The sequence below is a fragment of the Equus caballus genome, chromosome 9, assembly GCF_041296265.1.
Source record: "Equus caballus isolate H_3958 breed thoroughbred chromosome 9, TB-T2T, whole genome shotgun sequence".
Classification (NCBI taxonomy): domain Eukaryota; kingdom Metazoa; phylum Chordata; class Mammalia; order Perissodactyla; family Equidae; genus Equus; species Equus caballus.
Genome location: NC_091692.1, coordinates 94,115,008 through 94,128,728, shown reverse-complemented (window position 1 = coordinate 94,128,728; position 13,721 = coordinate 94,115,008). Strand labels below are relative to the sequence as shown.

Sequence of the window (13,721 nt, the reverse complement as noted above, 5' to 3'; positions counted from 1 at the left end):
TTTCTCTCTCCAACCTTCTATGCTTTCTTATTCTGTATTTACCTAAGGAAAAAAGCCCTCTGGAATCCGAGGGGAACTTCTAGAACTTATACCAAGAAGTGAATCTAAGTGATGAAAGGGCTGTGGAGGACACTGTCCTCTGCTGTCTAAATTCCCCTCCAGGAACAAATGGCTTCTGTGTCTCAGCTACTTGCAGTGCTGAGGAAAATGCTACCTGAAGAAAGCCTGGAGCTATTACTACTCCATGGGATTGTCTCAGCTGAACCATGTCTCAGCGTGACCTTTGCATAAGGTCATGTACCATTCCCAGGGTGTCAACTGACTTAGGAAGGAGTATAGACTTGGTCCTCTCACTCCATCTTTGAGGAGCTCCGAATCATCGTCCTAGCTTCAGAATTCTCCATAAAGTCAACAGTTTTCTCCTTTAGAATGTGTCATGGGTCAACTTCTCCCCTGTCCAGTCCTGTCCCTTCCCATCCACAGGTGTTGACCCCAATAGCATTCCATAATACACTTCTCTCACATTAGTTTTTATCTCAGGAACTGCTTCCTGAGGAACTAAGTCTGCAACAGCTTCTGCCCCCAAGAACTGTGGCCAGGCTTATTCAACTTCCTGACCTCAGTCTGAAATAATTTCAGACTGAGAATCTGTGAAATCCCAGAAACGCTGAATTAAACGGCAGATTTTCTCTCTTTAGAAGCAATCCATGGCAGAAAAGCCAGTGATGGCCATAGAGGCTTCATCCTGGAGGACCTGGCATGAGAGGAAAAAGGGACCTCATCTGCAGAGATTCACATGTGGAGGATCATAAGACCATTATTGCTAAGGAATAGACTCTTAGAGGGGGGCTGGTCTTGCCTTCACTGGAAGAGCTAACCCAGCTCAAAGAGGGAGTAGTCAGTGTACTAGAAGAAGGTCTACCCTTCATTCCTAAATTCTGAAGTTAATCAGATCTGAGGAAAAGAAAGTGGACAGAATAGCATCTCATATAAGTCTTTCAGAGTTTAGGGATGTTCAGAGGTGGTCTCAGCCTGGGTCACGACTGCATCCATTTAATATGATGGTTATTGAACTACAACTTTGCATTGTTTCGTTAAGGTTGGGTATCGAAACCAGTTATACCAAGGTAAAGTTACCTGTGTACATGGTCTTGTCAAACACATTTTCCAGTATTTTCAGGTGTTCCAGAATAAAGATTGTGCAGCTCCGACAAACACATCTTGGCTTTGCTGACATGAAGTCCTTTGAGAGTACCAACGGTTCAATCAGATGGGTCCCAAATAGTTCTTCAGTTTACTCTATGTCTCCCAGAAGACTTAAATTGACAAAATTCACATAACATAAGTCACCATTTTAAAGTGTACAATTCAGTAGCATTTAGTACGTGCACAATGTTGTGCAGCCACCACTACTATCTCCTCTGAGTATTCATCTCCAAAGGAAACACCATACCCATTATTTCTTCATATGGATTTGAGTTACCCTCTAGTGTCTTCCCATTTAAGCCTGAAGGAGTCAGCTTAGCATTTCTTATAGAGACGTTCTACAAGTGATGGACTCCCTCAGTTTCTCTGTCTCTGAAGTATCTTAACGTCTCTTTCAGTTGTGAAGGATAGTTTTGCCAGATATAGAATTCTTTGACAGTTTTTCTTCTTTCAGTACTTTAAATACATCATCCCACTGTCTTCTAGCCTCCATGATCTGAGGAGAGATTAGTTCATTTTATTGAGGATTCCTTGTACAGATGAATTGCTTCTCTTTTGCTAATTTCATGATTCCTTGTCTTTTGACAATTGGATTATAAGGTTTTGATGTAGATTTCTTTGAGTTTATCCTACTTGGAATTTGTTGAGATTTCTGGATGTGTAGATTCATGTATTTCATCCAATTTGGGGACTTGGGAACCATTATTTCTTCAAATATTTGTTTTGCCTCTGTGTTATGCTTGAGCAAAGACACTGTCAGTGACCAGGTCTGAGGATTCTGTGATCAGATGTTCCCAATGGTTTCCACAGATCCAAGACTGAATTTAGGCGATCAAGGATTTCCATGAAGGGCTGGCTTGATCCAAGATAGAACAAAGCCAATACCACCACACTCATCCCCATCTCATAGAAAACAAGTTCTCAACTGATAGTTTGCATTTAAAGTATTTGAGATGACAGGAAAAAAATCTGTAATAGAGAAAAGTAATAGCAAAAGCACTTGTTTAAAAAAGTGCTTTTAAAATGTTAACATTTTAAAAATACCATTTTAAGGCAAAGATAGAAAATCCACTTCTATATTTACCATTCACTGTTATCAGCTCTTACTTTGCATTATGGACAATACTTTAAAATAAATCCTCAGCTTAATACCCGCTACTTCATCCCCTAGGTGGGACACATTGTCAGTCCAACCATACCCCTTTAATCCCATGCTACCAGTTCTGTACGCTCCAGGCTGACTTCCTGAAGCCTGCATCAGAACATCAGCTTCTTCTTTGGAGGCTGCCCATAGGCTATATAACCCACTTTGTCTGCAACACAATAGGCTGGAAATGCCTTGGAATTAACATCCCTCCAGACTCTCCTGGGGTACCCTTAAACAATGACTAATAAGTGTCAGGAGCATACATAACCCAGATTTCTCAATCATTTTGAAATGTGTTTTATCCTAATTCCTAGAGCTTTCCTGAAGGGTTAATCTCTAGTCACTTACTGTGGCTGCTGGCTTATTAAGACACTTCTTAATACCTGCCTTCCCTTCCCTGTATCACCTTCCCCAATCCCTTGCCATCACTTCCACACACTCGAAGTAAACCCTTGTCTCAGAGTCTGCTTTATCTCTGGGCCCAATTTTGGGGGAACCCAGCAAAGACAACGGGAGGAACATAATTCAGTCGAGACATAGCTAAGTATTTGATCCTGGCCACTGATGTCTTTTGCCTTAAGATTAGATACTGCTATTTTTTTCAAATGTCACATGTTGTGGAGTAGGTAGGAAAAGCTAGAGGAAAATTGCTTCTGCTAAGGAGTGTTATCAAAGCTCAGGTTTGATTGCAAGTGAATTAGAACTGTATTGGTCATTAGCTGCAGAAGAAGCAAGCTTGGAGGAAGGAGGAATAAGGAAGAGGTCTGTCTTAGGTAAGATTTGATTATCAAGTTTGGCCAGTTTGAATAGAGGAGGCAAAGGGAAGCTGAAATTTATGAAGGAAAAGATGTTCCAGCTAACCAAAGCCCATCCCATCTGACTCCATTAACTCCTGTTGCCCTGATGTGCTTTTTTTCACAGCAGTCATTAGTGTCTTCCCACTAGAAGGCTCCATGAGAGCAGGAGCCTTGTCCATCTTGTTCACTGATGCATCCCTTGTACCTAGAACGGTGCCTCGTAGATAGCAGGCATCTGTCTTTGGTCAATGGATAGAAGAATCTTGAGATCAATTGTGTAGACAACTGGAAGTTGAAAATGGAACTTTCTAGGTGGAAGGAAATGCTAGAATCAACATGAAGGTAAAGAGGGATGTAGAGTTGCTATGTTACCATTTGGAAAAATAGAATTAATTCATTTCAGGGAGAAGACTGTGCATGAGCACAGAAATCTTCGCTTCAGCCAGTGGTGTCTGTCAACCAGTCCGCGGCAACACACTGCTTTCAGAGGGTCTCCTTGTCTTCTGGAGGGAAAGGAACATAAAGTAAAATAAACAGGCCATTAACAATGTAGCACTGGCAACAGCCACGTGGCTTATCCAAGGACTAGGGAAGGTAATGTTGAAGGCTTCATCTGAGGGCATCCAGGGACAGGAGGGGCACAGGAGCTCCCAGCATGTTTGTCTTTGTTTTATCATACACATGCCCAGTCGCACTCACCTATTCGAGGCATCTCACAGGTGACAACCCGCATCTGCTTAGCTACTCTAGTCAACTCATTCCACCTGTTGTCAGCTGGCTAGAGGATTCTTCTTTATTTTGAGCTGCCTTGCTGTAAATATCCACAGATCCTAGTCCTAACCTGGCAACTACCAATCTGTCTCATATTAGAGAGTGTTCTTTCAATATACGAAATAGTCGGAGAGTCCCTAAACTTTGAAGACTAACCGGTCCTAGTATAAGCTGTTCCCCACAGGAAATAAGTTCTAGAACACTGAATCATATTCACGTCTGGAGCCAAATAGCTCATTCTAGATTAGATGCTTAAGTGACCAAGAAGACAGAATTGTTATTGCCTTGTACATGATTCTTGACTGGTTGCCACTGAGCACATGATTGTAAGACCATCTTACAACCTTGGGAGCTCCTGGCACTGGCCCTAGTATCCTGTTTTTATTTGTTCTTCCCAATGCCTCATTTTATAAGTGGATATGCACAGTGCTATCCATCATAGTGGCAGAATCCACCCTTAGAGCCAAGCTTTGTGTCTCCCTGAAGTGGTATTGGGTCCATACTTATCCGTCCACTCTGGAGACAAGTGTCTTATGTCAACCTTAGGGGTCAGTTAGCCCCATGGACCCTAAAAGACAACATCCTAATTATTCTGGACTCAGACCTCATAGGAAAATATGAACGTTACTAGAAAATTTTAATTCTCAGAAATGTACATGCTCTGTTAATAAGGAGTCCCAGGGTCCAGCCCTGGTTGCCTAGTGGTTAAGTTCAGTGCGCTCTGTTTCAGTTCCCGGGCACCGCGGACCTACACCACTCATCTGACGGTGGCCATGCTGTGATGGTGGCTCACAAAGAAAAAGAGGAAGATTGGTGGTGGCTGCCAGCTTAAGGTGAATCTTCCTCAGCAAAAAAAAAAAAAAAAGTAAAAAGGGGAAAAAAGTGGTCTGAGACTTAGATTTCAAGGCTAAAATATTTTTAATTTGGGGTGAGACTGGGTTATGACTTCTTTTGATGAGTAAGACTGGAAATATCTATTGAACTTTTTATTTCAGAATAAGAATGTCAAAAATATTATGTATTGTTTTGCTTTATTCAAGAGTCACAGCATTAGCCTTATTTTTCATCTTGACTGTGAGTAAAAAAATCTTGCCTAGTGGTAGAGGATCATATAGTGTTGTTCGAGAACAGCCGTTTTGATCTTAAACATCTTCCGACGTCACTTTTGTGGACACTGACAGTTCTAATAGGCTGGTTGCAGAGACAATTAAACCGGAATAGGGGCTATCATGAGTTTTAGAAACGTCCTCCAATTAAGCCACATGCAAGAGGTTAGATGCAGCATTTTCTGCCCCATGAGAGTGCATTTGTATATAGCAGTACCATCATTAAATAAGAACAAACAACTAAGAGAAACATCATATTAACTCGTCTCTAAGATTTGGACTTATGGCCATTTTCTAGTGTATTTCAAGTTTTCAATGGAGAACACAGAACCTCATCTATAATATTTAAAGATAGTTGGACACATAAAATTAACCATCACACATACCACTTGATTAGGCCACTGGGTGCCCAGATACTTGGTCAAACATGGTGGTTGTGCCTGTGAGGGCATTTTTGGATGAGATTAACATTTAAATTGGTGGACTGAGTAAAGCAGTTGGAATGAGGGCCACCCACATTAGGGAGGGTGATCAGCTGAAGGCCTGAGTAGAAAAAGGCCGACCTTCTTCCAAGAGAGAGTTCTTCCTGCCTATCTTCAGACTGGGATGTTGGCTTTATTCCTGCCTTTGGACTCATATTGAAATGGTGGCTGTTCCTGGGTCTCGGGCCTGCTAGGCTTTCGGTGGGAATTACATAACTGGGTTTCCTGGGTCTCCAGTTTGTTGACTCACCCTGTGTATCTTGGGACTTGACCCACCTCCATAATTGCTTGAGTCAATATCTTTATCTACCTCCTATTGGTTCTGTTTCTCTGGGGAGCCCTAACTAATATGGCATGTTTGCTGGTTAATGGCATTTTCAGTTGGTTTTACAAACAGTCCAATGAGAATCCCATTTCCAACCCGATGGTTGTTATATTGTCAGCTCTGTTACCTAGTGTCCTCAACATTGACTAGATTATTCATTGATATGACAGCTGATAAAACCCTAGGAAATCATCCTTGTTTACAGGCGCAGGAAACTTAGTACCACATCATTTAGGAGACTAGCATGAAATTACCAGATTTGCGGCAAATCTGGGAGTATAGGTCAAAATTCCACCAATTCCCAATATCAGGTAATAAGGGGCTCTCAGCCTGATTAGAAGACCTTAGACTCAATTTCTTTTCCACCAGTAACTAGTTGTGTTACTTTGAGCTAGCCAAGCACAAAGCCCATTTTGCCCTTCTAAAGTGGAGTAATGGCTTCTGTATACCTTGGAGTGGACAGAGAGAATGACACTTCCATATCGCCAGCCACAACCCTCCCTGCTCACCCACCCCCACTCCAGTTGTCTGGGACCACAATATTCATGTCACCATGAATCATTTGAAACATTCTGCCTGGCTAAGGAGAAAGATGGACTAATCAGAATTTAGTTTGTCAAATTGAGTCTTAATGGACCAATAACATTTATTTAAATTACATAAGCAAATACTCATTCTGAAGTTACTATCTGATTTTACAACAGTCTGAAAGTCTGGTGCCCCGTTAGTACTTTATGAATATATTCATGAAGTTCAGTTGCAAGTTTCCTGGGGTCAGCAAAGACTGCTAACGCCTTTCTGTGTTTCTACTGAGGCTCCATCTAAGTCTTGCATCCCATGCATAATTAATGAAGTTTAATTACTCAAGAGGGGCCTAGAGACAACGGCTTCACTTTTCATTTACTGCTCAGAAGAACCAGTATCGAGAATTTCAGGCCAAGTTTTCCTGTAAGCATCTTGCCTTCCACAATCCCATAAAACATCTGTCACAATATAGGCTTGTGTGGATCAAGCAAGTGATACGCTGAAGCTTTATGTAGATCTCTATTGGTCAATAAGAGAGTGTCTATACCCATAACCATTTAATCCTCCAAGACTACAAGAGCTATTGAATTCAACAACAATGTCCCTAGGACAGGGCCTGGCTCTCCACAGGTACTGCAATAGCAGCTATTTACTATGCAGAGAAAGAAATAGTCTGTAATTAAAGACCATTCTGTGTCTCCCCACTTGGGGATTGCTATAATGGCTTATATTCAATAGAGGATCACATGCGACTGTCTAACAATTGCCAGGTTAAATGAGAATGAGGAGGAATCCAGAAAACATCAAGAAAAGCTTCACTTCTTGACTCTCCCCTGTGTGCACAAGTCTCCACCCCTTCCAGTATTTAGCAACCCTCCACTGCTTTCCCCCTTAAGCTCCCACCTGGCACTGGTTTCCATGGTAATGTGGAAACCCTTGTCTGCTGCTAGGCCAGTTGAGGGCTCACAGCCATCTCTTCCTTGTCCTTGCTTTTGAGTCAATAACCCAAGCCTCACCCTGGCTTCCTGAGCTGGGGATAGTCAGTATCCAAGATTCTTTTCTGAAGGACACACTAAGATTTCAAAGGAAAGAAGGGCTCTTAGAAGGGGCCTGGTTCTGGCAGGACCTTCTTGTGGTCTCCTAGGTCTCATTGGACAGAGGCTGTCATTGCCCATCGCCCCTTTAGGGACTCACACTCCTGCAGCCCAGCCTCCCATCCCTTAGGATGAGAAGAGTATGGACAAGAGCTGGTGAGGGAGGGAGGGAAGGAAGTAGCCAGGAACCCTTGGGCTACAGGTTCCCAAGGAAAAGCAAAGACAGAGTCCCACAGTGCGGACTCTGCAGTCTCACCAGCAGCTCTTCCAGAGCCTCTGAGCGCCTCGGCTCTCCAGGGCTCGTGGGCCTGTTCTCTAAGGATTGAATCACTGGACCAGGAGAGCTTACTGGTGAGGAGCATCCTCTGCCCACTTCCTCTGCCTTTTTCCTCCTCCCCCAGTTAACCAGAATGATGAGCATCTGGGAGCCCCTTTCTTCCAGTTGTGTGTTCATGGGTTTCCTGGGATAAGGAATCCTGAGGCCTTTGAGGATTTCTGGAGAGTGGGTACAGTGATCACCTCTGGTCAGGTGGAAGGGAGAGACCCTGAAACTTTTGTTTCCTCTGTCTTGTTTCAAGTGAGAAAACTATTCAACGGTAGTTTCCATGGCACTTTTGGGATGCAGGTAAATAGGTGGTGTCATCCTTTGGGACCGTGCTGGGGGGTAGAGCTAGGGTTTCAGAGGAAGGAGCTAAGATTAGGTGTAGAAGGGGCCACTTAATTCATGGGGTTTAGTGCCAGACAAAAATGCAGGGCCTCTTAAATTAATCAAGAATTTTAAGAAGGTGACTTGAAACATTAAACCAAGTCCAGGCCCTTCGGAGCACAAGGTCTGTGTGACTTCCCAGGTTGCATCCCATGAAGCTGGACCTGGCTAAGACAGACTTGTGTGTGGGGATGACATTTGAATTGGGTCTGAACAACATCAGTAGGATCTAGACATGTCATCATAAGGTACTTTCCTACATTAAAGTATCTTGAATTTTCTAAAGTAATTATAGAGCTTTAAAAATTATCCTAAGGTAATAAAAATCCACCCCTAGATAGAACATAGTAGGTATAACTCTTGCTGAAACTAGCAAAAAATCTAGATTACCCCCCACAAAATCATACTTCTACACAGTAGAGAACCACAGAAGCAAAGATGACTGGATGAATTGAAATTCGAGGTGAGGAACCATTGGTGAGCTGCTTACAGCCAGCCCCATTTTGCTGGTGACAACTGTCAGTTCTGGGCATGGGCTGAGGATGTGATTGTCCCAGCAGAGCCCCTCAGCCAGGGCCAAAGAGAGCAGTTGAGTTTTTGTTGATTATCCAGGGCTGTGACAAATTGGAAATTTGAGGGCTTTGAGTACATGACCAGTTTTCTCAGAGGACCTCTTCTACGTCCTAGGGCTGCACAGAAGGCTGGGACTTGAGCTGAAAGCTTCTAAACAGCAGAGTGAAACTGTCAGTGGTGTTGCCATGCTTAGGACACATGCTGGGGAAGGGGCCTGCCCCAAGCACACTGCTTCATCTCCCCTGAAGACATCTGCCTGATGTTGAGGCTGTGATGGAGAGCCTGGAAAGCTGGGCAGGGACCCTCTGATGGGAAGAGCAAGACCTCCTACACCCTTCAGGGCCAAAGAACCAGAACTTCCATGCTCTCAACTGCAGCTTAGGAATAACAACCACCCAGAGGTAGAAGGAGCTTACTAAAACTGCCACCTGGTCTTCCTCAGCTCAGTCTCTGAGTAGGGAGAGGGGCCAGTCTCCTCAACCCACATGCCCAACAGGGAAGATGATCCCCTCTAGTAGGAGGGTACTTAGGGACCTTTATTCCCAATTTCTGTTGTTCAAATTTCTAGACATGCAAAGAGGAGAATGTAGCCAAGAATCAAGAGGAACAAGACGTAAGCAGACCTGCTGGACATCCAAATATTAACTCTACAGGGAATGTCAACCCTTCCTCCAGGACACCTCAGATCTCCTCTTACCATTCATATGGAAACAATTCCTCATCTTTTGAGGCCAGCATAAAAATGTGACAAGGAGTTAGCATTAAGAAAAAAAGAGGGAGAACTATACACCAATCCCTCTCATGTAGTTTCAAAGGTTCTAAACAAATTGACAAATCAGATCCAGTGATATACAGAAGTAATTCAGCATTATCTAATAGGTTTTTTTCAAGATTGCAAGAACTATTTTATAAATAAACTCAATGAAATTCACAGTAACAGAGGGAAAAAATCATATGATCACTAGGACATACGTAGAAATAGCATAGCAAAATTACAATACCTTGTCATAGTAAAAAAAAAAAACATGGCACTAGCAAATAAGGAATAAAACCCTACAGTAAACATTATACTTTACGGTAAAATATTGGAAATGTTCTGAGCTTGGGAAGATGGCCAATATTCCTACTTTCCCTGAACAACGTACTGGAGGCGTGATGCAGCAGGAAAATGTAGAAAGCCTGAGGATTCCAAAGAAAGAAATATGCACAGATGACCTGATTTTATACGCACAAAATCCAAAAGGAGCTACAGACAATGTATAACACTACTTTTTCACAAATTGCTAGGTGTGAGCTCATTTTTTAAAAAGTCAATTGCATTTCTATGCACAGGAAAAGGTAGTAGAAAATGGGATCAGAAGTACTGAGTACACGATATATTTACAGCTGCAATTAATTTTCAAAGTTCACTTAGTGTGTGTACACTTTTCTGAACATTGTACTTAAACAGTTCACTTTAAAAATGAAGGTAAATAGAAGTATTTTTAGTAAAAAAAATACTAAAAAATGTTGTCACCAGTGGACTTGCACTATAGGAGATAAGATTGTTTCTTTTGGTGTGCCTGAAGAAAAATCTACAAAATGAAAAGGCAACTTATGGATGGGAGAAAATATTTGCAAGTCATATCTGATAAGGGGTTACTACACAAAATATATAAAGGACTTATACACATCAATAGCAAAAGAAACCAATTAAAAAATGTGCAGGGGAACCAAACAGACATTTTTCCAAAGACAACATCCAAATGGTCAACAGGTACATGAAAAGATGCTCAACATCACTAATCAGGGAAATTCAAGTCAAAGCCACAGTGAGATATCACCTCACACTTGTTGGAATGACTGTCATCAATAGGACAAGAGATATCAAGTGTTGGCAAAGCTTTGGAGAAAAGGGAATTCTTGTACACTGTTGGTAGGAATGTAAATTGGTACAGACACTATGGAGGACAGTATGGAGGTTCCCCCCAAAATTAAAAATAGAACTGCAATATGATCCAGCAATTCCACTTCTGGGTATATATCTGAAGGAAATGAAAACACTATCTTAAAGCAGTATCTGCACCCCTCTATTCATTGCAGCATCATTCACAGTAGCCAAGACATGGAAATAATATAAGTGTCTGCTATGGATAAGTGGATAAAGATGTGGTATATATATACAATGGAATATTATTCGGCCATGAGAGAGAGGGAATTCCTGCCATTTTGGCAACACGGATGGATCTTGAGGGCATTATGCCAAGTGAAATAAGTCAAAGACAAATATTGTAAGATCTCACTTATACGTGGAATCAAAAAAACCAAACTCATAGAAACAGAGTAGAATGTTGGTTACCAGGGATTGGCGGGAAACGGGGAGATGTTGGTCAAAGGGTACAAACTTTCCGATAGAAGATTAATAAGTTCCAGGGATCTAATGTACAGCATGGTCATTAAAATTAATCTTGTATTGTATACTTGAAAGTTGATAAGAGTGGACCTTAAATTTTCTCACTACAAAAAAAAGGTAATTATATGACAGGATGGAGGTGTTAGCTAATACCACAGTGGTAATCGTTTTGCAATAAGTGTATCAAATCAACATGTTATATACCTTAAACTTACACAATGGCATATGTCAATTATGTCAAAGCTGGGAAAAAACAAGGATGATTTTCAGGAAGAATTAAATGGTTGAAGATTGAAGTGAATCAACAGGAAGCGATGAAGAATGAAAAGTAAATCTATGCGAATATTGACTTATAATGAAAGGCTGAAATATACGTTGAAATGGTCTACATAAAAGTAAAACATCACCTCGGGAGTAGGTTATTGTCATTATAGTAGTCTAAAATTCTCATGTTTTCTAGGGAAGAGGTCAGAGTCCTAACTTAGACTAGATTTTGATATCAATGTTACAGAAATCCCTAGGATAACTCCTAAAAGACTAAACATTAGAGATTGGAGGGGAAATCAAAATCAACCTGAAGAAAGCAAGAGAGGAGAAGAACAAGAACTCAGAAAGCATATAACGTGATGTATGAGTTAATTGTCAGTAATTGACAATTAAATTACAATGTAATAAGTGTTCCAGTTGAATGTAAATTATGGTCTGAATTAAAAAAAGAAACATGCAGGGCATCTTCTACTGGCCCGCCATATCCAGTCTCCATGCTTCTCCACCCTGCTGTCTGCTCCGGGGCCAACCTACTTGATACTGGTCGACAGGATCCAGTGCCCTCTGGTGCCTGTCTGGCTAAGGGAAGCCCCAGCAGGGTGTCAGAGAAAGGGAGCGGAGTGCGGTCCAGGCATTTAAAGCCTGGTTCCCCCTGTGATGTTGTGTTGGCTGGCTGTGTCTTGATTTGGGTTCATCTAAATGCACATCCTGAGACAAGTACTTTGATGCTGTAGTTTATCTGGGAGTGAGTCCCAGGAAGCAGGGGTAAGGAAAGAGGAGAGAAGAAGGGAAATAGGAAAAGCACAAAGAGGGCAGCATTAAGGAGGTCCCCACTGCCAGCAACAGGACCTCTCAAAGTCTACCGAGTGCCTCTTGGAATCAGCGACTGAGTACAGGAGTCGGAGCTTTTATCTGCTGGCTCTAGTTCCTTTTGCCTGAAGGTTACCCCTAGAGGAATTAATACCCTTGCTTTTTCCAGATTGGAAGGCCTAGTGGTCTCTGAGCACTGGAGGAGGTACTGAGGCAAAAGGGTGAAAAGTGTGCTTGATATGGATGCTGTCCTCTGTGGACACACATAACACAGACATGGTTGAAACCAGAGTTGGGCTGAGGGGTGTGACATGAGGTGTTTGCAAAAGCAGGGGTGCTGGGTAACAAACTGCTTGTTTCCATGGTTTCTTCTGCTCTATGACCTAGCCTGCTGGGGGTGGGAGACTACAGGAGTGGATAATTTAGGGCATCATGACTGCAGGAGAGTGAGGAAGCAGAAAGGACTAGATGGAAACAGACTCATGTGATTTCAAGGGTATGACTGTGAGTTGCAAGGACTCCTTGAACACCTGAGATGAAGAAACATGCCCGATAGGTAAGGGAAGGAGCAGACGTGGCCAGAGGGTACAGGATAACACAAGCAAGTGGAGATTTTAGATGACCCCAACCAGCCCTAGACAACTTTTCAGCTGGTAGGAATAACGCATTAAAAGCTTATTATCAGAAAGAAACCAAAAAGGCCCCTTTCTTCAAAACTGGAGAGGGAGAAGGGAGAATAAAATCACCCAATGTCAGACTTCATCAAAAGCTCAGCCTAGTGAGTTTCTGTACATTCTTGGAGACATTTTAAGATCTAGTAATGTATTTCAAACATTTCTAAAGCAGCAGCGTATCAAGCTAATGGAGTTCAAGAAATTAAGGTGGACAAATGTGTTATAGGAAGAACACTAAAATCAAAGTATAGCATAATTACTACTTCCATCTGGGACTTAACACGTGTCAGGCATTATTCTATGGGCGTCACATGGATTAAAACGTGTAAACTGCATTGACTTCATAGGGTTTTTGTTGTGAGGGTTATCAAGTTTCAGATAGGGAAACAGAAAATGTTAACTACTTATTCAAGGGCATTTCTGTTAAAGCAGAGCTAAGATCTGAACCTAGCAAACCTAGCTTCAGTGCTCTTGTTTTTATGTCCCTCCCTATATTGTAGCTCAACAAACATTAGAAATGTGACAGATAGCCATAGGCAATAAAATTAAGTGGAACATAGCTATCACTAAACTTACACAGGTAGAATTACGAGGCAGGGAGTAAGCCTAGAAGGGGGATTAAGTGAGGATGCCGCTGTAGTGAACAGGGAGAAAAGATAAAGTTGGTTTGAATTTGGATTTAAGCAAGAGATGAAAGAATGGAGACAAATTCAAGAGATTAGAATATGATTAGAATAATCCAGACTTGGCGATGAATTACACGTGTTTGGGTGGCATAATAGAGAGAGGGGAGTCAAGCAGAATAGTTCTGAACTAGCCATCTGGGTGCAAAGCACTGCTGGGAAG

At 42.0% G+C, this 13,721-nt stretch overlaps 1 long non-coding RNA gene across 1 annotated transcript in view; it reads left to right on the top strand.

Moving 5' to 3' along the window:
- Positions 1–12,621: 12,621 nt before the first annotated feature.
- LOC111775041 (uncharacterized) overlaps positions 12,622–13,721 on the top strand; it is a 45,419-nt gene continuing 44,319 nt past the window's right edge. Inside the window, exon 1 of the long non-coding RNA XR_002810526.2 lies at positions 12,622–12,757. This is a non-coding gene — a long non-coding RNA (uncharacterized lncRNA). The remainder of the gene's footprint in view (positions 12,758–13,721) is intronic.